Source organism: Cygnus atratus, chromosome 2 (genome assembly GCF_013377495.2).
Source record: "Cygnus atratus isolate AKBS03 ecotype Queensland, Australia chromosome 2, CAtr_DNAZoo_HiC_assembly, whole genome shotgun sequence".
Lineage (NCBI taxonomy): Eukaryota > Metazoa > Chordata > Aves > Anseriformes > Anatidae > Cygnus > Cygnus atratus.
In genome coordinates this window covers 113475751-113503082 of record NC_066363.1, presented here as the reverse complement: position 1 = coordinate 113503082, position 27332 = coordinate 113475751, and positions in this window count along the sequence as shown.

Sequence of the window (27332 nt, the reverse complement as noted above, 5' to 3'; positions counted from 1 at the left end):
GCATTTAGTGAGATTGTGCAACAGAGAAATGTGCAATGGTCAAAGATCCTCAGGATGATAAGGAGACAATTCTAAATGGGTCCTACAATAAGCATATCATGCAGCAGAAACATGTCTGATATCCTCAATGTGCAATATTTCATCTCTACATATCAGTATGGATTAAACTGGAAGAACAGGTCTACACAGACCTTGAAACTGATTTGTGCAATCAGTCAGCAACCATCAAGTTTACAAAAATGTTCCTTAAAAGCACACTAGACCTAACTTTATGCTTTCCTCTACCAGACACCTTTTCAAGACGGCAGTCAAAAATATCTTCTCCCTACACTTACGCTTGTTTTATCCTAGTTATGTTACATATAGAGATGTGTTGAAAATCACAATCTATTTATAAGCCAGTTGAAGAAACGTGCTTTGGCCATGTACTCTAAAAGCAGCAGATGCCATCTGCAATTAAAATGATGTAAATTTATTATATTGAGGAACAATTAAAAAGCATTTGTGTGAGTATTTCTGAAGAATCATAGCACCTATATTATTATAAAGAAAGAATGTGAGGTCTCTATGGCATTTATTTTAAAGTTATTTCTGCAGTCACATTGTCTGTTATTTCAGTGAAAAATAATAGAGATAGCATTTATTTGAGTTCATCTAGTATATCTGAACCTGTATATTTGTAACAAGCTGATTAAATAAATAAATAAATAAATTATGTTGTGTTGGATGACTAAGAATTCAAAATTATTAACCACCACTGCATAAAGCAAGAACCAATGAATATTTGGTTTTGTTGCTCTTTTTTTATTTATTTTTATTCCTAAAAGGTAGATGTGAGAAATGATAATCCCATCACAAAATCTGCTCTTCAAGCAAATTCCCTTTTCCCAGTAGTCTGCTTTAAATGGTGATCCTTGAAGCATACCATGAAGACAAACACATCCACACTGAGTCAGAGGAAGAAGGGAGAATGAGTTACAAAACTAATGATTCCGCAAGGAAAAAATCTTAATCTTTAGACATCTCTCCTTTATATCCACAAATAAATAAATAAATAAATAAAAACTTATTTAGATGTCCATGATATTTTGACAAAGTTTTAAATTACTTTCATTACAGCTGTAGGGGAGTGCCTATTACCATGTTGGTGTTACTCCAGATGAATTGTCCATATTCCCTAAGACAATAGAAAATATTGAAATTATGGGGAAAAAAGATCCTTCAATCTATGCAAGTTTTGCAAATGAGTAACATAAAGAAGGAGGAATAGTAATAATAGACTTAAAAAAAAAAAAAGAGTAAGAGATTCCAATGAAAATTTAGTTTGAGTCAAAGAAAAAAAGAAACTGAAAGTTTATTTCTCAGAGGAAGAGGCTTCAAGATACTTAAACTGTACATATTACAACCAGAACTTGGAAGATCTGAGAAACTGCTGCATTTCATCACTGGAATATCTGTTACCCATCTTCCACACTGATGAGAGCTCTTTCATTTTCATGAAGTGTTGTTTCCAAATGAGTACAGGAAGTAGTTTGAAGTAGGACAACTTGAAGATGGCAAAGGCTTAAGTGACAAAGTGTCCTTCAGAAATAAAATAACATCTTCACCACGTGTAAATGACAGAAGGTAATCCTAGTAACTGCTGAAAGCTGATCATCCAAAAATAACGAGGAATGAAGACTTGATAGCCACACAAGTATCAAGTATCACAAAGGGGCAGATACGTCAGATCTCCTCTAGCCAATAACATATCACTTGTTTTATCCAGAGTGGTTCTGGAGCCAGCTGCTCCGCTGTGACTTCTACCAAATTCTGGCAGGAGATGTCATCAAAAAAACTCAAACAGTGACTTCGAAGAATTAGAGACATGCACTAGGACAGTTTATCTTCATGGGGACAAAACACACTAATTTCACCTTCCTCCTGAGTGCAATCATGGTTTTCTTCACAGGTGAAGAAAAAAGAGAACATGATGAAGATCATTAGCACTTTTCAAGAATGATGTCTGGAAAAGAACAAGTGCTTCACAGTATCTTTTGTGGTCTTTTTATGCTAAGTCAGTGAAGCCACATCAAATCAGTCCTGTTGGTTTACTACAGGCAAAACATTCTAGAAATAAGGGGAAGAACATTTTAATACTCCAATAAATGAGACTGTTTATGAAAGTACTTCTCATCATTGACTGAGAGACGATACAAATTTTTGGTTCAGCTGCCAGAATTCCAAAAATTAAGTTTCTTAACTTTTCTTAATAAAAATGCCTAAAAGGGCTTTTCTAGAGGAATCCACAAAATATATTGTGGTTTTCAAGTAAAATGATGTTATTAGAAAGACGAAAAAGACATAAACATTCAGTTAATTTAGTAAATGCACAGTTTGCATGTTAATATGTTAAAATGTAATAATTACCCATACATTTTCACATTGTGACATGAAATTACAGGTTAGAAAAATTAAAATGAATCATAAATTAACCATGGAAATGAACATGCAGCAAAATTTTGGTACAAAGACAATTAAAATATTTAAAGTCAACAAATGTAATACCTGTATGTGCAGACTCACTGAGAGTATTCTCATTCTTTCCTGAAGAGGGATTTCCCTGGGATGTTCCTAGAAGTGAGGATAAATTTCACTGTGCATCAATTCTGAGTTTCTTTCCAAGCCTAGAAGTTGTAACAGAAATCTGGGTGGAGTGGAAAATTACAAACACAATTACAAATTACAATTACAATTACAAATTAGAAACACAAAATCTGTTGTCAGCATGATGTTGCCTACAAGCCTTAGTAGGCTTAATCTCCAGATAGGATAGATGCTTCGTTACAGATTAAGACCTCCATCTATTTTTACAGAGATTTACTAAAACCTCTTTGATATACATATTTCTTCCAGTAGATTTTTTTCACTAAATATAAATAAAAATAAATAAATAAATAAATAAATAAAAACCATGGGAAATAACAGACCAAATCTAGTTCTTAAACTCTATCCACTTAAAGCTGTTATCCAGATTGACAAGGAGGTCAGAGATCCACTGAATATTGTTACAAAGTTTACAGATAAGTGCACTAAAAGGTGATAGGACTATCAGTGTCTTGATGAGTTCAGATCACATTATGTTTTTTAAGAGTTTCTATTAGCATTGAGCTCAGCATTTTACCACTAGCCTTTCCTCATACAAGTCTGGCATGGATTCAGATCACAGTTCTGATGTGAAGTTCTTCCAAGACGTTAGAGAGAATGTAACGTTTGAAAATAAATATAAACAAATGTATTATTTGTCCCAAAGGACCTTGTTCTGCTGCTCACTCCAAATCCAATTAATTTTTCCACAGTATAGATGACATTTTTCTCCATAATCAGTAAACACTCTGATCACTCAATAAATAGATTCATTCAAGGTTAACCAAACAATATGGCACCAAAGAATTGTTCTGACTGAGATTTTATGGATGCTCTGATGGGGCCAAATATGTGCTGGGTATTGAAAAAATTAAAAAAAAAAAAATCCTAACAACTCCAGAGTCTTGTCCTTGCCATGTTAGAGAAAGAAGTTAAAAAACACTATAAACCACAACGTTTTAGAGAAAGCAGTCACATAGCAGTATTAATTTTGTCAATCCTTTAGTCAAAGATATTATTTTAAAGCTTATCAGCCAATGGCCAAATTGAGCTATCAAAGGAAAGAAAGCCTTAGAAATGAGAGAAAGAGAAGAAATTATTTGTAAAAGCTAGATCTAATACACAGGTATGCCATAATCTTGGTAATAATTAAAAAACGATATTGTTTGCCAGTGTTTTTACACTGTTTTTACATTTCTCCGTATTACTAGGACTATAGTTTTCTGTTTGTTCATGTAGTGTTGCTACCATCTAGCTTAAATTGACAGTGCTGGTTGATTGGCCTTCTTTTTAAAAAGTCAGCATATGACTTTTTACTTTTCCTTTAAAGGTGACAAGTAAGTTTGCCCTGTTCCCTGTTCCCTGTTCAAAGGAACATCCAAATCTCAATTTTAAAAGCAGTTTTTTTTAATATATTTTTGTTGATTTGAGTGACCAAGACATTATTATTTTCAATCAAAATACATGTCTTGGATAAAAAGATCATAATAATGGAGTCATAAAAATGGTGGTTTTATATCTGAGAGTAAATAAATTGATTGCATATTGAAATGTTTCATCACAAATTACTCAGATGAAAATCTCATGATATTTATCAAGCATTTTTTTCATATAATCTGAGTGGCAGCTCAAATTATAGTAAAATAAGGTTATAATTACAGTAATTTGAATGCCTAGGGCTGGGGGTAAATTAAAAAAAAAAAAAAAAAAAAAAACAGTTCATTCAGACCAGCTTTTTTCAGATTTTCAGTTTGTCTTCCAACATGAAAAAGCAAAAACAAAAATGTTGCTTTCCGGGGAAATCATAACCTCATAATGTCTTACATTTCAAACTGCCTTTTACATTTATGTAATTTGATATATTAAGTCATTCTGTCTGAACTTAAAGCACAGCTGAATCAAATTTTGTGAGGGTCTTGAACTGGTTCCAGAATTCAAGTTTGCTAACAACTTCCTCAAATTGCTGCCGAAATCCAAAGATTGTTCTTACAAAATGACAAATAATTGTGTATATACATGTACATATGCCCATATATATATACATATTTATACTTATATAGATATTTATATTCTGCTTCTGTGTCTACATACAACAAAATTATTTTAGTTTCCAGCTGGTGGACAAATGTGAATGTGATCTATAAATATGAAGTTTGACATAAATATTTTATGTTAAGAAACTTGTAACAAAAAGCTAATCTCTAAAGCTGGTGGAAAATGAATTCAGATTATTTTCCCATCCTGTCCTCTTCTGCTGTCCTCCAGTTTGGACAAGATCTAGATCTGTATATATTATAGATATTTTGAAAATATTTGCTCATGTTCTCAATCAATTCTTGTCTTTAGCAAATATTTCTCATGGTTCTTTCAATATTGTATTTGTTCATATGTTTTTCAAGTTTGTAGATTCAATCAGGCTTTCCCTGTAACTTTTCCCACAGGCATAAAAAGATGTGTTTAGGTATATGTTTGACTATTAATAGCTAATAATAAACACACACATACACAAGAAAACAAAACAAGCAAAACAACAACAACAAAAAAAAAACCCTTTCAACTAAAATTTAAGAGAAAGCAAATAATTCTGGATTAAATATTCTCCACATAATGTAGATGCAAGTATTCAACCATTTCAATCACTTTAAAGGAATCCCCCTACCCCTGTAGTTGTCAGCATGAATTTGTGAACTTTATAATTTTATCAAAAACAACCCTTTTCTCATAGCCATCTGACTTTCTTACTGCTTTCTTCTTTTTAGCATACCTCTCTTACAATGTGCCAGATATTCTTTGCAAATGCCAAGAGCATTCCACCTAGAAATTTAACCACCCTTTTCCATATAATTTATTTTACTTCTCAGTTAACACCACATTAGGCATGTGCTTAACACCACTCAGCAAGCCAGACTTTCTAGGTTCTAATAAAAGCAGTATAAGATTTTTCAAAATTATTAATATGTCATTGGTATGCAACCTCACTTGATTTTTCAGCTAATTTTACTTCATGATTGGGATCAGGAAGAGACAAGAGTTATTTGCAAATAGGGTAGTGAATAATGCTGCTGTTCAGAACCGAATCAGGTTCTGTGTGAGTCCTGCATCCTTGTTTACTCATAAGTCAATCATTTTTTCATTCATTTGTAAATACATGTAACTGACTGCTTCTTCATAAATTATTCCACATTTCAAGATAAAATGTCATAACATTATTTTTAAGTCTGATAGCATGTGGCCACATACTATATATAGCACCAATTAGCATAATACCAGATAACATGAGGTGATATGCAAATAGAAGAATGCAGCACTGGCATGGCCCAGCACAGCAAACTCTGACATCTGCTTGGCAATATTTTGCACATGTAAATTCTGCAGTTCTGTCTGTTTGTGTTTAATGAACTTGTCTGGAAATTTAGAGCACCTAACTGAGAGATTATCCAAAGTAACAGCACAGCAGCAGTCTGTTTTAATTTAGGCTGTCTGCAAGCTACTGCTATGAAAATTAACAACTCTTAAGTGTGTTAAATAATCCCTGGCCTTTGTAATAATTGAGCAGGCTGAAAGGAGTCATACAACTTGTATTATCTTGTTGTCAAACACCAGCTGACTTTTTTTTCCCCTTGTATATTGATTTGGAGAATTAAGCTGCCTCTACTTAGATATGTCAACCTGGAAGGATTTTAAGGACATCTAGCAAACTGCTAGGGCTACACTTTTAAATAATTTGCAACATCCAATGGGGTTTTATTTCGTAGTAACAGGCACAAACTATATTTCCACTTCCTGAGCATCTCCAAGGGCAACTGCGGCACAAATTGCTCTTCTGCCTATCTATAAAGCATTGGGACAAAGAGTAGTGACAGAAAAAGTAAGCCAGGTTCAGCTATATGAGGTTGCTAGCAATGCATTGTAACCCCAATATGTTCCGTGTATTTTGTCATAAATTCTGCCTAGTAATGCCTTCCCCAATGCAACAGCTGCCCAACGCTGACTTAATTCAGCCATTTTATGTGTTTAGAGTATCATTCTGGCAGCAGTGTATGTTTGCCTAGTGCTTACTTGGCAATGTTACCATCTGACACTGGGGACAAACTCAAGCTCAGAACAGATGGGGGAAGAGAACAAGAGGTGCCCCTGGCCCAGGAGATATCACAAAACCTTATTATCACCATGGATGCTATTGTTATAATGCCAAGAAGCCCCAGCTGAGGCTAGCAACCTGTGGTGCCAAGCAGAGTTTACACAACAATATAAGACATAGTTCCAAAAGTTATGCCTTCAAAGTTTCAGAGAAATACTGCCAGGAAAACTGCATGTATGACATGCAAACATTCAGAATGTTGAGCAGCAAACCTCACGGAAGGTCTTCATTCTGGACAAAAAGACCAAAGCTTTGAACTTCTGTAAGGAATGAGGTGGATGGTGCTCTACCATTGCCCAAGTCTTGCAAGTTAAAAGAACTTTAAGCTTCATCAGGCATATATCATCTCATTATTCTGCAATAGCTTCTGACTGATGGGCAGTTTTGTGTTGTGGAAACTTCAAAGGATGCGGAAAGTGGTATTGATTTGGGGAGAACAGACGCTGGAGTATATTTCCTATTTCTCTGGCACTGAGAAAGACTATTAGCTTGCTTTTACAGAACTTCAATTTTTGATTCTCTGTTAAGGTGCCTAAAGACTGGAAGAACAATTTACTATAATTATCTTTTTTTTTTTTTTTTTTTTTCTTTAACAGAAACTATCCAATTTTTGTGCATGGTTATTGAATAACAAATGGTCGATTCCTGGGATATAAATATATGTGCGGATGGATAGATGACCACAGGCAGAAGAAAAAGCCATCCTGGTCTAGTTTCCTTGATTACTTCTGTAGCTATAGTCTGGCAGAGCCCATTGCAGATTGATGATGCTGATGACTACACTATTGTTGTGGGACCTGAGGTCTTGGGGGAAAAAAAAAAAAAAAGAAAAAAAAAAAGAAAAAAAATCTACCTCTTTACTTAAAGTTCAGTGCAGTAACAGTCCGTACTGGAAATGCTACTGAAATATGTTCAGCAGTCTTGAAGTCTTGATTAAAATTTTACACTTTAATGAATTTACCTTATATGTACTGTGTAATTACATGTTTGCATGACTGAAAATGACAGTCTATGTAATTTCAAATATTTGATTCTGAATACTAATAAAATAAGTTATATAAATTTCAAATTTTATTTCACTGCAAGCAATCCTACTATTTTCCAGTAGATACAAGTCCTCTAGGAATCCAGCTGAGGGCACACACATTGCAGATATATATACTGAAGACCAAGTGTGACTTTTCTCATAAGACTGACAATTTTTTTGTTTGTTTGTTTTTAATTAAAATACATGTATTATGGTTTCAGTATGTGCATATTTTTTCCATGCAAATATAAACACTAGTATGTTTATGGAGAAATTCATTGATCTAGTGTATCAGATAATGTTCTGCAGTGGTCAGGCTCAAGGGAAAATAAGTATGTTTCATAAGAGTTGAAAAAATATATTTAGTTACAAAATAATATTGTCAGGGTTTTTCTTTTGTTGTTGTTGTTGTTGTTGTTGACATGAGACTTTCTAAGTAAACGTTATTTTTCATATCATGCAGCCATATCTCCTACCACCAATTTTAACAGACAGAAAACATTGAAGTGAGCGCTATTTTTATTCTTTCTGATTAAATCTTTTTTTGGTAGCTATGTGCTGTATGGAGTAAAAGACACTTTTCAGCATTTAAAGATTTGAGCTGAACAAGCTTCATTTTATCTGTCTGCTTTTGATTTTGTTCATGGATTTATTGTCAGAGAAAATTTCTTCCTCTTCTGATTGCATAGCTTGAATTGGATGAATGTTCCTAAATCGTTACAGAGGGATTGTATTTTTCAAGGCAATAATATAAAGAAATAAAGAACATACATATATATATACATTGACTGTTCTCTTTATTAATTATGGAACAGCAAAAGGATCCTTACTCTTTGGTATATCCATATAGGTAAGGATACAAAGAGATTAAAAAAGTGCTCCAAAGACTGAAGCTCCTAATTGTTATTATGTTTAATATAACCTTGCACCATGTTTAATATAACATGCACAGTAGAACGCTACAAAGCTGTATGTTTTGCATGTCTGAAGTAGTGACCTTATGGTGGGAGATAAAAATACTTTGTCTAAGAGTCCTGGAACTGGCTGGGACAGAATCTCTTCACTTGCTTATTTATTTATCAGTCAAGGCCAAACCTGGGAAGAAACCCATCTTTTACTCCATGTAGAGACAGCAGATTCTGCTCTGTGAAGGAAGACACTGAATTCATCATATATTGCACATATCAATTTAAGGCCACTTCATATATCTTGCATGTATTATATTTCTTTCATCATTATTAAATGTATTTTTAAATGTATTTTTATTGTATCAGATCATGCTCAAAAGTATATAAAAGTCCTTAGGAGGGTAACAAAAAAGTACATATACATGTTATGGTTTAACCCCAGAAGGTAGCTAAGTGCCACACAGTCTAGTAATGCAGAGATATGATCAGTGTAACTTTCCTTCGATCAATCAATCACACCACCAACCAGATCTCCCCACATTTTGCATTTCTTTACTGAACACTCAGGATTTTCTTTTTTTCCATTTTATTTTTCATCCCATTGACAAAGTATGCCATTTTGCAATTGTGTATCCTTGTCCTGAGGGCAATCTGCCTCTCTAACTTTGATCTAACAGGAGTTTATCATGTCACCAATGCTTTCACATTCCATATTTCACCTGCTTGCATCTTATTACTCTATTATGTCCTCAGGGCAACTACCCTTTGAGGTTTGTTCTCAGATGGAGCTTCTGCACCATGGGACAGAAAGTAACATCAATAATAACAGTGGACATAAAACAGCTGTAAAAGGGAAAGACAGGCCTTCGAGAGTCACAAACCTAAAAGAGTTAGAGCCAGTGATGACTTTGTCTTTGCCAAGCATGTTTCAGCACCAGTAAATCTTTGCAGTGTGGCTGCTATCTGTTCATACATCAGCAATGTTTACACAATTGAAGTTTCTGTCCACCTTGGGATTCTTTGTGCTTCGCTTCATTCCAAAATCCACAGCAGAAACAACACAGTCTGATGTGATCATAGGATGATCAGTTCAATACCCTCACTTGATCCAGGGAAAGGGATCTAGAAACAGAGCTACCCAGAACCTACTGTAAGCAAAAGAAAAAAGCCTTATTGACCAGCATCAGGAATGAACAGGGAAGATGGCATCTACTGGGTACCTGATATGCTTAGGAAGTTGCATTGAACCTCTTTTTAACTGCCTCTTCTTGACTTTCTTCTTGATCACCTTTCAAATATTCCTAATCTAAAGGTTTTCTATTTAGTGAAGAACAGATATTCTGATTTCTTGATCTTCAATGGTGGGTAAACAATTCTTCCAAATACATGGCATCTCCCAGACTATGAGTGTTACATAAAAAATGAAAAGAATAAAACCTATGTCATATGACTATGAAAGTAAATATTTATCCATATATTCATTCTTCATTCATATGAATGTCTATGAATTTACAAAAGCTTTATCTATAGAGAACAAAATAAACATTTGAAGTCATCCATAATTTTAGCTATCACTCATAAAGTAGCTATTATAAAGGTCTTCCAAAACCACTTAGTTTGAGCTATACACTCAAAATCTTTTAATTTGATGTATGCATTCTAGAATAAGTTCTGTATATTTTTATGCCAGTTCATTCAAAAATGTCTTTGGTGAAATTAATATTGGTGGATACTCATATAATTCAGGAGATAAAAAGCCTAGATGCCCCTTCACATCAACTGAAATTGTATACATACGAATACATATATTCTTTTATATACATAAAAGAAGTTTCTTGGATTTTAAAAGTTTCAGTATGAAATGTATCCGACCTCCCAAAACTGAGAAAAATCAAAATATGGTAAAGCAAAATCACAAGATAGACAGTGATTATGTATATTTTAATAGTCTGAATTGCTTTTATTTGCATAATGTAATACTATTGCAGTCTTGTTGACTGGCGTAGTTTTGTTTTTTGAATATTAAAGGATTAGCATCAGTAGCATTCTCCCCCTCAGTAATACTCTTTTAAATGCACATTGTGCTTATAAGAAATTATAAATAGCAATCTTCCAACAATAGCAAGACTAGACATGGATCATTAGCTGTATTAGAATCTACAAGTCTAGATCTATTCTCCAGGAAAAAATGCTGGTTCAATCTGGTTGAACAACTTAACCAATGAAGCATTGGTGTTTTTGTAATGATACTGGAGTGAATTCAGACCAAAGAGAAAACAAAAACAGATTTCCTTCTTTTTTTTTCTTTTTTTCGTTTTTTTTTTTTATTGCTATATTAAGTAAACACATTCAAAGAAAATCTGATTGCAATCACTGACATTATAGAAATATACTTTCCCTTTTAGTATTGGAACCTACTGTTGCCAGCAGCTATCAGAAGAGGAAGTATCACAGATACATAGGTTTCAGGTTTATTATTTGTTTCCTGAAGAGTATCATCTAGTGTACTTTCACGTCAGGGATAATATAATTGATATGTTAATAAAGCACTGAAGTTCAGGGATTCATCTGGAATCAGTGATTACAGTGATCTATCCTCACATTCCACGCATTTGGCCTCCAGTTTCAAACTCACAATAGTTTAAAATGTTAATCAGTGAGTCATAAACACAGAGAAAGGCATTGCAGAAAATCTTGATTGAACACTTTGTGTGGAAACATTTTTGATGAAATGCCTTCTATATATATATTTTTTGTTACTTTGATCACTGTCTTTTCCAGTTTTTCAATGGGAAAAAAAATACTTTTTCTCTCAATTTTCCCCATATGTTTTCAATTATTCATAAAAAAAAAAAAAAAAAAAAAAAAAGAGCTTAGTTTTCTCTTATGGTCTAGAAATGTCTTTTGAGAGGATTTACAAAATTAAATTTTATTCTCTGATAAACACTTGAAATTCTGCATATTTTGTAATCTAGAAAAAAATATGTATGTTGGAGTTTTTCTTTTTTCTTTAGTGGTATGAAAGTAATCAGGATTAAAAAAAAAAAAAACTCTAGGAATCTCTCTCTAGGTTCTGACATAGTATTCTTTGCAGATATGTCTGAACAATGCCTATGCTCACTACTTGCCTTGCTAAAGACAATAAAAGAACTCTGGGAACATTAAAGAGAAAAAGCATGTGATAAAGTGGCAATGGAAAAAAGGCAAATGTTGATTCAAACTAATCATTGTGAAATAAAGTGTGTCACTTTATTTTGAATCAATTCAACTCAATTACTTAATGAGGCATAGTGGAGGAAGTCAGTCGCTGGAGTGATTCAATTGTTTAAATATATTGGAAACAGTAAAGGGGAATACAATGTATTAAGATTTTTAAGGTAAAGAATGAATAACTAAGGGAAGATGAGAGGATACTGGAAAGTCACCTTTCACAGAAGTAGGTGGGCAAAAGATAGTCCAACATTATCTCATGTCTTACTCTTTTTGTGTCTTTCAATTATTTTTCTCTTTCAGTGAAAGAGTTTCAGTTTTTCTTACCTTGCCTTTGCCAGTGTCCCATATGTGACAGTGGCTTAGTTTACCAGGAAAGCTAAGCAGGAACCCATTCAGCAATGGTGGTTACATATTGTCATGGATTACAAGTCTAGAAATGGTAGAGAACAGAACAAACAACAGCAGAAATACATGGAAGAAAAGAAAAAAAAAATAATAATAATCAATAAATAAAAATTCCTCAATTATTCTCCAAAGAAAAGAAACAAATACTTTCCCTGATATTCTCCTAGCTGCATGCCAAAAACATATTTGAAATGTTAAACTATTGTTACAATTTGGAAAGCATGAAAATTGCAAAAGCTGCAAGCTGAAAATGCTACAGATAACAGAGAATCACAATTTAGTGGATTTTCACTCCTTCTACTAATAACTGACAAAGGATGCTTTGATCAAGCAGATTCTGTTGACAGAGACTTTCTACAGCAGACAGAAGCTCTTATCTTCAAGCTATGAAACACAAAAAACATTCATAAAGATCACTTTGAATGCCATTTTCTCTGTATTATGTAAGTTTAGGGATTACTGAGCACAAAAAGGTGTGTGATGAAAGATACAAGACTTGGAAGATATTCTAGTGCACAGTAATTCACTGCAGTTCTTACCATTAAATTGCACATACTGCTGGTAAACATTATTCCCTATTTAGCAAATGTGTCAATGGTTCTAGCAATTTTCACAGGCAAAAATTTTGCTCTTATAAATGGATGACCCTTAAAAATAGCACAGGCTTTCAGCAGTAATTACAATAACTTTTTCCCCTCTTAAACCTAAGCTCTGTCTCAGAAATACAAGTTATTTAGCATGAATTTCATTAACTTACTAACTAGAGAGTGAGAGGCTGTTGCTGAGTAGAAGCACTTTAAGAGCACAGTGCCTTACTTGCATTTTCAGAACATCTTGGTAAACCAATTAAAACAGCTTTTATTTTAAACATTTGTTATTGCATTCAGCACTTTTTCCAACATCATAAAATTCTTTAACTAGCCTTTCAATATTGAGTATCCCATTATAATTTTACAGTTGGCCTTCCAAAAACATTAAAGAACTTGACGGGGTTATGAATCACAGATTATTTGCCTCTTTGTGGACTAATCTATCACAAAGATTGAGATCAGATCTTTATCTAAAGGGCTGGTGTTGATTCAAATTCAGTGGCAAATTAAACTGGGAGAGTATGCGATTATCTCACACACATATCCATACTCTTCCTGCAGCTGAGATTTAATTACTCCTAAATCATTTTTCAGACCAATGTGTTAAAGCTAAATCAGTAATCCCACATGAATTTGCAGCATAGTGTATGTATATATCATCTTGAATCAATACTAGCCCGGAGGTCTCCTCACTGGCATATACATGATGATACACACACTCTCACTGAAGATCAGGGTATATATATCTCATATCTTGTCTTTGGGGCTTAGGTACTTAAATCAGGATTGCTTCACACGTTGCCAGATTTACAACAAAATAGAATTTGTCACTCAAAACTTTGTGAAATACAGTATGGATACAAGAGCTTTCCTAAAGGAATGGACTTCCTTATAAAAACGTCCATCTTATTTTGCGTGACCTCAGCCTGTAGCTGATGCCTGTGACATTTTCTCCAACGTCACAGAGATCATTTCATTTCATCTTCTCTCAGAACTAAGCGATCTAAATGATGCTGATAAGAAAGACAATATCCAGCTTTTTATTATTGTTGGTTTGTTCTGTTTTGTTTTTTCTTTTATTGTAATTTTGTCTCTATTGTTTCGATTTTGTCGATATTGTCATTCAGTGATCATTCTCAAAATTATTAGCTGTTTCAAAGTTTTATTTGATTTTCATCTAAGAAAAGCCAATAATGTAACTGACAATTGCTTTGAGTATTCATTTCTCTACCAATTCACAGACAATCAGATTCATTCCCACCTTGAGACTAAGCTATCATCATTCACCTTAGCCTACCAAAACAGTCAATCTACATAATGGGAAAATATAAAAAAACTGGGGTCATAAAGAGCTCTTTCTTCCTGAAAGCTGAAAGGAATATTCTATTAGCATACCTTGCAGACTTTAGCTGTGTATGTTCACAGTATAGGTCAAAGAAATGTTTGTTGTGTTATCCTCATGTGTTTAAACCACCTGGAAAACAGTTAGAAGTCCTTGAGTGTTTTTCTCTGTATTTTTCTACTAGGTGGTTTGGGGTTGCTTATTTAGAATTAATACACTTGGTGGATTAACGAAAACAATGGATAAATACTGCTACCTGAGTAGGAGTAATTCTTGACATGAAAAAAAATTTACCCTTTTCTCTATTCAGACAGGTTGTAGGAGGTCCAGAGAGAACAGCATTTGAAAAACTAATGAAAGTCCCTTTTAACTCTCTGGATCTGATTCAAAATCTGATGAATTTAAAGAAAAAATCCTATCAGCTGCCATAGGCTCTCACTGAGTTTCTAATCTGTGAAAAAGAATCATTGCAATTTTATATTACATTCATACTATAACTTTTATATCAAAACTGTTATAACTTTTAAATCAAAATATCATTTCTGTCATTGGTCATGCATGCATAGTATTCCTCAAAAGGAACGCTCCCTGTCCTTTCTTTGATGTTCTTTTGTCTACGGTGTGTCTTTTCAAGTAATTGCGAGCAGAATATAAGTCCTTAAAAACATAAAGCAATAAGCATTGGGGGAAACAGGGAGAAATTCCAGAGGGGAAAAAAAAAAAAAAAGAGAGACAGAGAGACAGAGACAGACAGACAGAGAGAAATTATATGGCCTTTAATGGAGTTCCAGTAAGAAGTCTTCTGATACTTCCTGCCTGGTGACTCTGAATCTGTCTACGAGTTAATGTCTCCAATATGAGGAGATCAAGTCTTTACATCTTTCTGAAATGACCTTTTTCACTAGCTTTAGAGCTGATTACTGCATTCACTGAAAGCAGAAGACCTTCAAGCCTTTTTTCATGTAAGCCAATTTCCCCCTTTTTAGATGTAGTCTTTTTATATTCTTACATTCCTTAAATTGCTAGTAAAAAGACTTCAATATATAACAGATGTGCACATGAACATTGCATTGAATTTATTTTAGATATAGAGTACAGACTCAAAATTTCATTCTTTCTCTTCTCATGTGGTGAGCACCTGCATCTTTTTACCAAAAAAATGTGGTTGAACAGGAAAGAAAGCTTGTTATGCTTGCATCTCACTTCCTTTCTGCTTGTATTTTCATAGCAGAATTACATTTGGATACCTGTTTTATTCCCCTATAAATGAATATTTTATGCACGTCATATATATATATATAAAACATCTCTGAACAAAGCAATTCACATAGGACATTTCAGACATATATTTACTTTTTGGAGATGCTCGATATCACCATTGCAACTTTTTACAAATGAAATGCCATGATTGGAAAACCTGTTCTATAACTTTAAAATGTAACAGATTTAATGTTAACAGAAGGGAGGATTGAGCTGTGGTGTGTTTTACAGTGGTTAGCAAAACAAATCAAGAAGTAATGTCTGTATTGCCAAATCTGACTCCCAGACTCTAGTCATATAGGCATCAATGGAAATTTTTCAAGACTTTCATGAACCTTCCAATGGGAAGAAATAAAATAAAATTTCAGAAATATGATAGGATTTCCTACTCAGATTCTAAAAGATATCTAAGCAGCTAGGCCTAAAGAACAATGAAACTATCATTACCAGGCATGCATTTCAATGATGGCCATCTCCAAAAGGCATAAATCATGGAGGATTAACTGGATGGATTACAGAAATACAAATGATATTATAGACTTTGCTTAAAAATGTGCCATTACAACTGACATAAGGATGGAAGCCTAAATTCCCTACTCAGAACTACTTCTGTAAGCAAGCCTAGACTAATCACTTCACTGTCTGTGTTTTCTGCACACCAACCAGAGAAATGGTTTAAATGTGCCAAAATCAAAACAGATGTTACATTTTTGTTGAAGCTTTTTGTGGCAAATTTGGTAGTCCAAAATATAAATGCAAGACAAACAACTTAAATTACAGACAGTGAAGACTGCTGAACAGTCTCAAGACTTGTACTGAATTTAGTGAAAAGGAAAATATTTGAAGCAAGTGTTTCTGACTGGTTCTGATGGTTTGGTTTTCAACGTCTTGTGTCTTCCATTGCTACCTGCAATTCCAGTACCTTCAATAGTATAATAAAACATCTAGAAATTTGGTATTCAATTGTTTCTTCACCACAATTTTATTAATTATACACTGACTTTTCTAATGAAAAATATTAGTAAAAATATAAAAACACTCAAAAGCTAAAATAATTTATTCCAGACTATGCCTAGAGGTTTTGATTTCAACAAATATGATCTAGAGAGATTAAAAAATGAAACAGAAGATGAATTGGTAAAATTTTCAATCCATTCCACTGGCAAGTGCAACTGTATCAATGTAAATCACTGCTGGGTGGAAAACAGCTTCTGTCCAAGAGCTCCTGAGACCTGTTTGTTAGCATGAGCCCGTTTGTGATCATAGTAACAAGGCTGTACTCTGCAATGGACTTGAAATAGATGATGCAATCCTATATGGCTATACAGCTTCAGGAGTAGCATTTTCATGCATTTATCCACCTTGGAGTGTGGAGCAGGTAGCTTGTGGCTATTTGTATGAAGTAAGGTCTTTCAGCAAAGACTGAATCCTCTGATGTCATCATTTCCCCATCAATAAAATAGTGCCAGTGCAGTGATACGAATATCTTTCGCACAGTATTGTCATATAGGTTAAAAAGAGATATTTCCTTGGTTCCAACATATAAAACAACTTCTAGTTTTTACATCACAGTTTTAAACTAGCATTGAACCTGATAGTCAGGTCCTAGATTGCAGTTTATAGCATTAGGGCTAATGGGCAAATGCAATCTGAACGGAAGGGCTTAAAGGATGATTCATGTTATCACATAAGATTAACTGGATCATTTTGACCTGCATGTCCTGCTCCAGCAAATGTGCAACAACCCTAATAGTTTTGATGCAGTAGTCACTATATAAAATTCCAGGACCTGTGTGGTGCAGAAGGTCAAACTTGACAATCACAGCAGTCCCATCTGCTTAAGCCAGTTTAATACTTGTTTTATGTCTCTGTAGCAATACAAATCAGTCAGAACCTAATGGTGAATTTGACCCTAAAATTTGTTGCTGTTTATGTCGCATAATATTGTCTTATGAGGAGCGGCTGAGTTTAGCTGGAAAATGCAAAAAAAAAAAAGGAGTTTTCATTATCCACTCCATTTCCATCCTAGCCTTGTTCAACCTTGTGTTGAGTTCCACCTAAAGGTCCCTCTTCCTGGCTGTGTATCTACACCTTGTAAGGAAGTATGAACTGAGGTGATAGGAAATTTTGATGGGATGTAAGTGTAGATAAGTAGGTCTTCTCTAGGTGCTGAATATCTGAAATAGTGTTTAGGTAGGTAGAGACACAGATGAAAGAATAATAAGCTCAATTTAATGCATGGATAAACAGCTAAAAATACATGTTACTTGGAGGATATTTACAATGGCTATAAATGGTTTTTGTAACTATACAGATTTTTTATTTTTTTTTCAAACTTTCTATCAGGTGTTGAGAAGTCTTCTTCTAAAATATGATTTTACTCTGAAAAATACCACAATTACCACATAAACAAGATCATTTATATTTGCCCTCTCTTTTCAAGATATTCAAGCAAACTTTTTTCAGTAACTGCAAACTTGTACAAAGCTGCTATACATTCAACCTATGTCTGCTTTAGTATCCTGCTTGGAGTGAAACTTATGAACAAAAAGGTTGCACAATATTATTTATTTATAAACAAAATATGCACTCGACAAAAAGATAGAATGATTTGAAAAATCAACTTTGTTTTGTGCTTTTCAGCAAGCAATAAATAAAAAGGTTATAGTATTTCTGATTTATAACCTTAGGAGAAGTTAAAATTAGAAAATTGTTTTAAATAACATTCACACACTAGGTGAACCTTTGACAATATTTTTTTTTTCTGACAAAAATGAAGATTTACAGCTAATTGTTGACAGCATTCATATACTCAACAGGTTTATCCCTCTTTGTTCATTTCACTTTCTTCTACAGTCTGTTTTCATAACATGATAACTATACTAGCTTGTCACTGGTAAAAGACTATGATTTCATTTCAAGAAGAGAAATCAAACAGAAATGAACTATGAAAAAAAGCATAGAGAAATATACACGTCAGCCTTCTCTAATATTCATAATAACAGCAATGGTTTAAAAAATATGCATGTTTTCAATTCACATGGACAGGGCTTCTTATCTATTGATCAGTACTTACAGATTTATTTGTTATAAACCATCTTTTTAACTGGTTGTTAAATGTATATTTATACGTTAAATCTCTGGCCTCCTAAATAGACCCAGAAATGCAGTTTGGTTTTGCTTTTGGTTTTCCTTTTTTGCTTTGCTGGCCTAAACAACCTTCTTGCTGTATTAGCTAGAAAGAGGTCAGACTCTGAAAGGCTGGCAGTGCTTTGTGTCCTGCAGGTAGAAATACTACACAGTGAAATGGAAAAACACAGATGTGAAATGCCCATATTTTTGGCTGAAAAATATACGTCTGAAATCAAACACTGCTTGCAACAATAGGCTGTCTTGCTGTCTGACTGAAGAATTCTTAAATATATTCAAGTTAAATGTGGAGAAGGGGAGGAAGGGAAAATAGTTACTAAATATTAAAAAAAAAAAAAAAAGAGCTAAAAGCTCTAAAAGCTCTAAAAGCTGGGGAAAACAAAGAGGGGGAGGAGCAGGAGGAGAGGGAATCTGAAACAGAACTAAAAAGCTTTGGGTTAAATCTCACCTAAAAATTGTGGGTGGAACCTGAAGCTTATCAAGAAAAGAAAAGGAAAGCTTCATAACATAGCATTTTTGTATTTTCCTGAACTTGAGGCTTACCCATTATATTTTCCTGAACTTGACACTTACCCATTATACTGAGTACCCAAGAACCTATACATTCTCCAGTTTCCCTTACACTCTCTGGTACAGTGTGTGTATTCTGGCTCATCTGCTGTAACACATTCATTGTTTCCCTCTAAAGTCCTTAGTAGTTTAAAGCAGAACACCAGCTCTGCGGGTGATCATTATGTATCATATGTGACTTTAGACACACAAGTTGGTGGTCTACAGACACAGTGACTGTACAGGAGTTTTGAAAAAAAAAAAAAAAGAAAAAAGTTACTCTGTCCTTTACAACTTGCCAAATCTGCAACTTCAAATCTTCCATTTAAATAACCACGTAAAATAGACTTTTCATTTTCATGCTCTTTATGTTTCTTCTTTTTTTTTTTTTATCATTTCTCTCACAAAGTTATGAATACTTATATTTGATTGTCATAAGCAAGAACACCTGTGTTACAGGAAACATTGGGGATCGATTTATTTATTCTCAATTCAGATGCAGAGCAATTAGGAAAATACATGAATAGTTTTGACTTCCATTGAGGAAAGCACACATCAGTAGTGTGATAATATAAAGAAGAATAAGAGAGGGAACAAGACAGCCTAGGAGTGTTTTCAGATACTTGCCTGAAAAATATGTGGGTTTCATAAATCACTGATAATGACCAAATGCGTGGCTCACTTCCTGTTGTAGGCTCCAAAGCAGATGAGGTCCAGTATTTGGAAATCCCCAGGGGTAGAGACTAAAAAATACTGAGTCGATTTACCTAATTTCACACATATTTTTTTTCCACTTTTAGTAAGGCGCAGTTTGTTTCACTGTTCCACTTATTAACCAATTGATAAGCAATTAAATTGCTAGCAGTGCCTCCTTCACAGTCTTCTAGGCAGAGCACAGGGCCAGTCGCAAGCAAATTTCCCAGCCTTGGAACATTGTAGGAGCAGTGTGGGCAAATTTGGCAAAAAGAGGTGCCCACAGGGACAGGAGAAAAAGTATGTGTTAGCATTTCTGGGCTACAGGAGGACAACTGACAGCTGAAGGATTAGCTGTTAAATTGAACAGCCTGAAAGGCAGCTGCAGGAGGGTATGTTTTGGAGGGTATGTTTTCCCTCTTCCTCCACCCTAGGATCATTCAAAACTACACATTTTTTGTTGTCTCACAGAAGGACTCTATGCAACAACTAACCACAGTGAAAATGAAGAGAAATGGTCACCCCTTCTACTTTGGCTTGTAATCTAGTGCTGTGAGTTCTTTCCCTCTCCCTCTCCTATCTTTCTTTAAGCAACTATGGCTTTATATGTCTGCTCTATGAGGAATCTATTGGACATGTTTGGTCCCCTGAATCATACCTTGGTTTAACATCCAACACAAAGTCCGGTTCTCTCCCATGCTTAAGCAAGGAGCTACGCTTCTTTTCTGAAGATCTCTCCTTTTCTGATAGCGGACAGAGTCTGCCACTTTGAATTGGAATTAGGAAGACTTCCATTTGTGTTTAAAAGAGAAAAAAACAAAAGAAAAAAAAAAAAGAGAAAGAGATTTTTTCACCGAGAAGACTAAGCTAAAAATGAAAACTGAGCCTCAATTGTGAGGCTCACTTTTTTTTTTTTTTTTCTGCCATTCTAATTACCTATATGCCAATACATTTCAGAAAACAAAGCTAGAAGAAACGAAAAATACCTACTACATAAGAATTTTTTCCTACATAGCCATTATGATAGTGGTTTAAAAACACACCATTTCAATGTGTTTGTCCTCAAAACAATCCATAAGGTAGCAAAGACATTGTACACTCACTTAATAACTTGAGGAAAAGTGTCAGACCCAGTTATTGGAAGTCATGCTGGGAGCTCACATAAAAACAGTGAGTTTATGTTACAATAAGAGTTTCAACTCCAACTCCTATGAACTCTGTCATTGTTTTTCATTACCCAAATAGTAGGTGAAGCACAGAGAAATGTGCCTAAGCAGCACCAGAGTTCAGAAAAGAGCTGTGTTCTTCTGACTCTAATTCTCTCTAAGCCTTAACCACTTAACTCCTTGTTATTACAGATTGCAGCCTGTTAGCCAAAACAAGGTACAATGTGTACTCCGCTCTGAGCTATCCCTATTTTCTTTGTGGTTTCCCTTGCTTTAGCAACACCCAACAGAGGATGAACTGTTCACATTTCTGCAAAAGTCAAGCCAAAGTTGCACAGACTTTGCTATGTTTTTAGCCCTAAGGGACTAAGAGTTCACAGGTACAAAAACAACAGAACATCTGAATTGGAAAATCCAGTAAAGTTCAATTGCTATTAGGAAACCAATTTCTTAAGCAAAAGCAGAGCTGTTATTTAAAATTTGGCTACTACAAAATCATCCACTGAAGCACTTACATGCTTATTACTATTTATGTTATTAAACATCATGAGTGCATGTTCAATTCTGTGCAAAGAAAAATGTATTTATATAACCACACCTGATCATGGAGCCTACAGGGTACGGACCTGAAGAGAGATATAAACCTACCTCCTTGTTAATCTCTTGATGCAACAGGAGTACGCTATCTTTCCTTCATCCCTTGTTAACATAATTGGACCTTTAAAAGAAGAGCAGCTAATAAAAGAAGACATTTTTGTTTTGGCATCAAGAAATCTTGTGCTAGGTATCGTGCATCCACATCATGAGAAACAACTTTGCCCCAATAGAGTCTACAGACCTGGCATAAAAGACAGGTGAATGGAGAACAAAGCAAATGGTATTTCTGTTTTGCAGCTGAGGAAATGACACACAAAGCAATGTCCATTCTGCAAGATAAAAATTGTTTCAAAAAAAGGACTAAGGAAGCCAAATCTCCTGACTTTATCCACAGCACTGATTGTTTAGTAACATGTAACTGATTATAATTTCCTAAACTGCAAATTCTAGAGGAGATGCTATTACTCATACTGCTGTTTGCATTACAGGCGGCCTGAACTCATCCGTCATTTCGGTTGCATACAAATGCCTTCTGCCCTTACCACAAGTGATGCCAGAAAGCCTTTAGGACCTCAGGCCATTTAGGCATAGTTGTGTTAAACTTGGCTGTCTGCAACATGCCCACCAAGCTGCTTTCTTCCCCTCCTCCACACGACAGGGGAAGAAAAAAAGATGAAAAACTCATAGGTCAAGATAAGGACAGCGAGATCACTCACCAGTTACTGTCATGGGCAAACCAGGTTTGTCTTGGGGAAGATTAATTTAATTTATTGCGAATTAGCAACAAAGTAGGTTAGTGACAAACAAAAATAAAAATAAAAATAAAAATAAAACACCACCTCACACAACTACTTCCCAGGCTCAACTTCACTCCTGGCTCTTCTACATCCTCCCACCGAGCAGCACAGAGGAATGTGGAAGGAGGAATGGGGATTGTGGTCAGTCCCTAATGCTTCATCTCTGCCACTCCTTTATGGTCACCCTCTGTACCTGCTCCACGTGGGTCCCTCCCACAGGATGCCATCCTTCCTGAACTGATCCTGTGGGGGCTGCCCACAGGCAGCAGCTCTTCAAGAACTGCTCCCACATGGCTCCGTACCACAGGGTCCATCTGTCAGGAGCAAACTGCTCCAGCATGGGTCCCCCATGGGCAGCAGCTCCCCCCAGACCCCTGCTCCTGCGTGGGCTCCTCTCCACGGGCTGCAGCTCCGGCCCAGGGCCTACTCCTGTGGGGCCTCTCCATGGGCTGCCGCATGCATATCTGCTAGGTGCGGTACACCACAGGCTGCAGGGAAACAATTGCTCCAGTGCCTGAAACACCTCCTCTCTTTCTTTCTTCACTGACCTTGGTGTCTGCAGAGTTGTTTCTCTCTACATTTTCTCACTCCTCTCTCCCAGCTGCTGTTGCCCAGCATTTTTTTTTATTTATCTTTTTCCTTCCTTAAATCTGCTCTCCCAGAGGCCCAACCAATGTCGCTCACTGGCTCGGCTCTCGCCAGCAGCAGGTATCTTTTGCAGCTGGCTGGAGCTGGCTCTTACCTACCATGGGGAACATTCTGGGCTCTTCTCACAGAGGCCACCCCTGCAGCTTCCCTGCTACCAACCACTTGCCACATAAATCCAATACAGGCCATGAGTACAAGGAAAAGGTGAATGGGCCAGGCTATTCTGGGATGTAATAAATGGCAAGTTTCAAGGTTTTTCCCTGTAGAAGTTCTACTAACTGTGACCTGGGACTGAAGGAACTCACGTTTGCCAGTCGTGGGTGCACGTTATTAAAAAAGGAATAATTTTTGTGTGCTCTATGGCACAGTAATGTTAAGGGTATCTGCTTGCCAGCTGTGTGCAATATGTTCAAATGTTCCATCACTCCTCTCCAGTCCCTGCATAGTAAACAAGAGAAAACACACTCCAAGGTGGCAACTTAGCCTGCACTTTTCCCCAGAAGACACCAGAACTCATTGTAAGAGATCTGATTATGTAAATTTAACTGCTGTGTAGGTTTGGACCTGAAGCCAGTGCTTGACTGACAGCACAAACATACACAAGGGCAAACGATATCTCCAAGATCACACAGAAAGCATGTGGCACGACTAAGCTCTTCTAATAAATATCTTTTTTTCTGTTTAACATGAACCCTATGTTGTGATTGAACTGGCTGGCTTTCTACAGTTACACCATCTTGGCTTTTTTTCTTTTATGCCATTATTCATAGCAGAATTTGATTTAAAATGTCTATAGGAACTAAAGCTACACCCACAGATATGTGAGAAGTAAATACTTTTGTAGATTTAGGTCTCTGTTCTCAAAACCCGTTGTCTCCATTGTGCTTTCTTTCCACACATTATGCATCTCTATGACAAATGGTTATGACTGTGTTTGATTTGAACATTGACTGACGAGTACAGGTTGGGCAGGGGGGAAGAAGAGGGGTATAGGGAGCAAATATTCAATTTAAAAAACCTGTGCCATAAAACACATCATAATTTTCAAGTGAAAAGGACATCTTCATTTTCTAAATGGGCCTTTTAAAATGATAGGCAATAATGGGAGAATAAGTCCATTATTCATTTATAAGGGAATTAGCATAACAAAGCTGCTTAATGTGAGAGTTCAGAAAGCTCTGATTAATAAATTAATCCTTGCATTTTACAATAGGTCTCATTTTTTTGTGAATAATTTCTATAAGAAACTATTTTAATAATCTCAATTTTTTTCTTCAGATAATTTAACTCTTTATGAGCTACCCAGATCAGAGACCAGAATGAATTTCATGTTATATACACAAGTGCAAATCAACAGTTCCTTCCAAGCACTAATAGCATTAGCACAGGAGAAGCTGGAGGCAGGAGCAGAGAGAGCTCCATCGGTGGCCATGCGGCACGTAAAGGTACATCACACTGGTGCTAATAACTAAGCAGCACAATTTAATTTAATATGAACAGTAATGAATATAAAGGGAGGGGAAAAAGAAAAAAAAAAAAAAAGAAAAAAAAAAGAGTCTCCAGATTTATTAAGAGTAGCCTGAATAGAAAAAGATTTATTTTTTTTTCTCATCTCTTGAAATCCCTTTTATAGTTGTTCTTTCTATACGTTGCTTTTCAGTGTGGACACACTATCTCTTAGACTTACCTGCTACTTCTCCGATAGACTATTGTACAATTAAAGGTCTTTGCTTTTCTGAAAGAGATCTGTTCCAGATGAAACACTTTCCATATCAAGTCATTGCTCTCCTGTCTTGTGAAGACAAGTAAGGCATCATACTCAATCTCTCTTTTTTTTTTTTTAAAGAAGCCTTTTACTCTCCTCTTTTTAAGCTTCAGTGAATCAGGCCTTCTTATCTGAGTAACCTTTAAAAGGGCTTTATTCAGGTTTATTTTATTAGTAGCATTGTTCCTAAGTAGATGTAAGTAATGCAATCTGATGTATGGCTTCATTCCATGTCTATTTCTGTGTTAACAATAGTATATAGTAGCTTTTCTCTTTTTGCAGGAAGACACTAATGAAACCAGCACTTTCTGATTTTATTTCTCTTTCCCCCCATAATTCAACTCTGATGCTGTTATTTCCCTTGTACAAGTCTAATAGGAATGGACAAATCTTTCTGATTGCTCTTGGAGGGTCAGAAATGATGCTTACAATAGGAATCTGGTGATAAAATGTTAGTCACAAAGAAGCAGAGAACGGTGAATTCTGCACAGATACACCACACCATGCCGTGCTTGATGTGACTTACCCCAGATTGCTTTCAAAAGCATAGAGGAGAGGGTTAATGATGTAACTACATAACAAAAAAGGCAGAAAAGCAAAAGCAATTATTTCACCTTGAGCAATGTGACTGCCACTTTTACTCAGGTTAACAGTAAAAACTCATAGTGTAGTTTGGTTGCACAAGGAAAAAAAAAAAAAAAAGGGCCTGATAGGCACCTGTTGACTTCCTATGTTTAGGAGTCCAGTCTCTGCATGGTGACAGAAAATAACAGCCATTGGGTGTATGTCCTTCCTACTGGGTAATGCAAATGGAATTTCTTTTCCTGGTCTTCAGCCTGCAAGTCAATGATAGAACAGCTATCGTGCTACCTTTCTTTTGGTTATCAGGACAATGTGGTCTCATTTCTTGTACTATTGACCTTTGCTCATTTACCAGTAGTCTCTCCAGGTTTATTCCAACTTGTCTGTTCTCATCACACTTTTATTCTACAGATATAAAGACGATACAGTGCTTTGTTAAACAGAATACCACAACAGGGGAAAAAAATCATTGTACACCAAAACAACAGCATTCATCTAGACTGCATAGCAGTTCTTCACAAATCATTCTTACTTCAGATGCAAGCCAGAAGCAGGAGATCTTTAAAAGGAAAGTGTTTGACAGATTATGTTCCCTAATAAGTCTCATATTGCAAAACAGAGGGGAAGACACTTTTAGAAAACTGTTCCTAATTCATGTTTTATTGCAAATTAATGATGCAAACAGGAAAACAGAAACTCCATTACTTATCTGCATTAAAATTCTTCCATCAAAGAGACTTCAGTTTGAATTTTATTTGTGATTTCTATCATTATTATTTTGCTTTAACTTTGTATTTATATCTTTATTATTTTGGTTTAATTTATGATTTCTTGTTGCCTAGGGTGTTTTAGGAAGAGCTGTGAAAGCTTGGTGAAATCTATTTGGCAAAGCAAGATTTAAAAAAAAAAAAAAAAGTTTGCCAAGGTTGTGAGCCTAAGGGTTGTTGTATCATTTAAATATTTCTCTTATGCTCAATTAAAAAAAAAAATAGAAATTACTGCTTTGGCACTCAGTGCAAGTTTCCATTTAATTGTTGTTCCCTTTGGCATTGCTGCTGCTCACAAGAAATAATATATATATATATATATAATAAAAAAAAAAAAAACCTTTCACAAGTTCCCTTAAGGTCCTATTCATATTCTTCCTCACTTCATTCCTTCTGCCCTAGTCCTTGTTTTCAAATGTTCCCCATCTCATCGTACACACAGAAACAACTTTTCTCTTCCAGCCCAGCTCTAGCCACAAAGTAGAGATTTGGTGGCAGTTGTTGTTTTACCTGTTTGGAATCTCTGTTGTTTCTCATGCTTGCAAGAATGATAGTGCTCACTCTATATCAATGCTTGCTCTGTGCACAGTTATCTATTTATGTTTGTGCAGTGTTATGTATATTTTCCAGACTTCACTGTGAAACTACAGGCAAAAATGACAGAAAGCCAGAAGATTTAAGAACGTCAGTTTTCTGGAGTTCACTTCACTAGTCAGCTGCTAATTGTCGTGTTGTTTTTTTGTTTTTGTTTTTTTTTTGTCTTTTGGTGGTTTGTTTTTTGTGGGTTTTGTTGTTCTTTTTGGGGGGGAGGGGAAGTATTTTGTTTTTGTTGTTAAGAGAGCAGATCCTTTATATTATTTATACTTTTTCTTCATTGCTGAAAATTCTAGCATAGCAGCATTTTTCTCTTGGTATAGATTTAAGATTTACCTATTATCTTTAATAACTCTCTCTAAGTCATTAGTTCCTTAGACTTGGAAGACATGTTCTCATCTGTTGGCTAAGTATTTAACATGAAGTGTTTCATCAAAGACTAGACCAGCCAGGGATCACAGTCATAAAACAAAAGGTAGAGCCTAATAGAATCACATTGATTCTCTGTCCTTT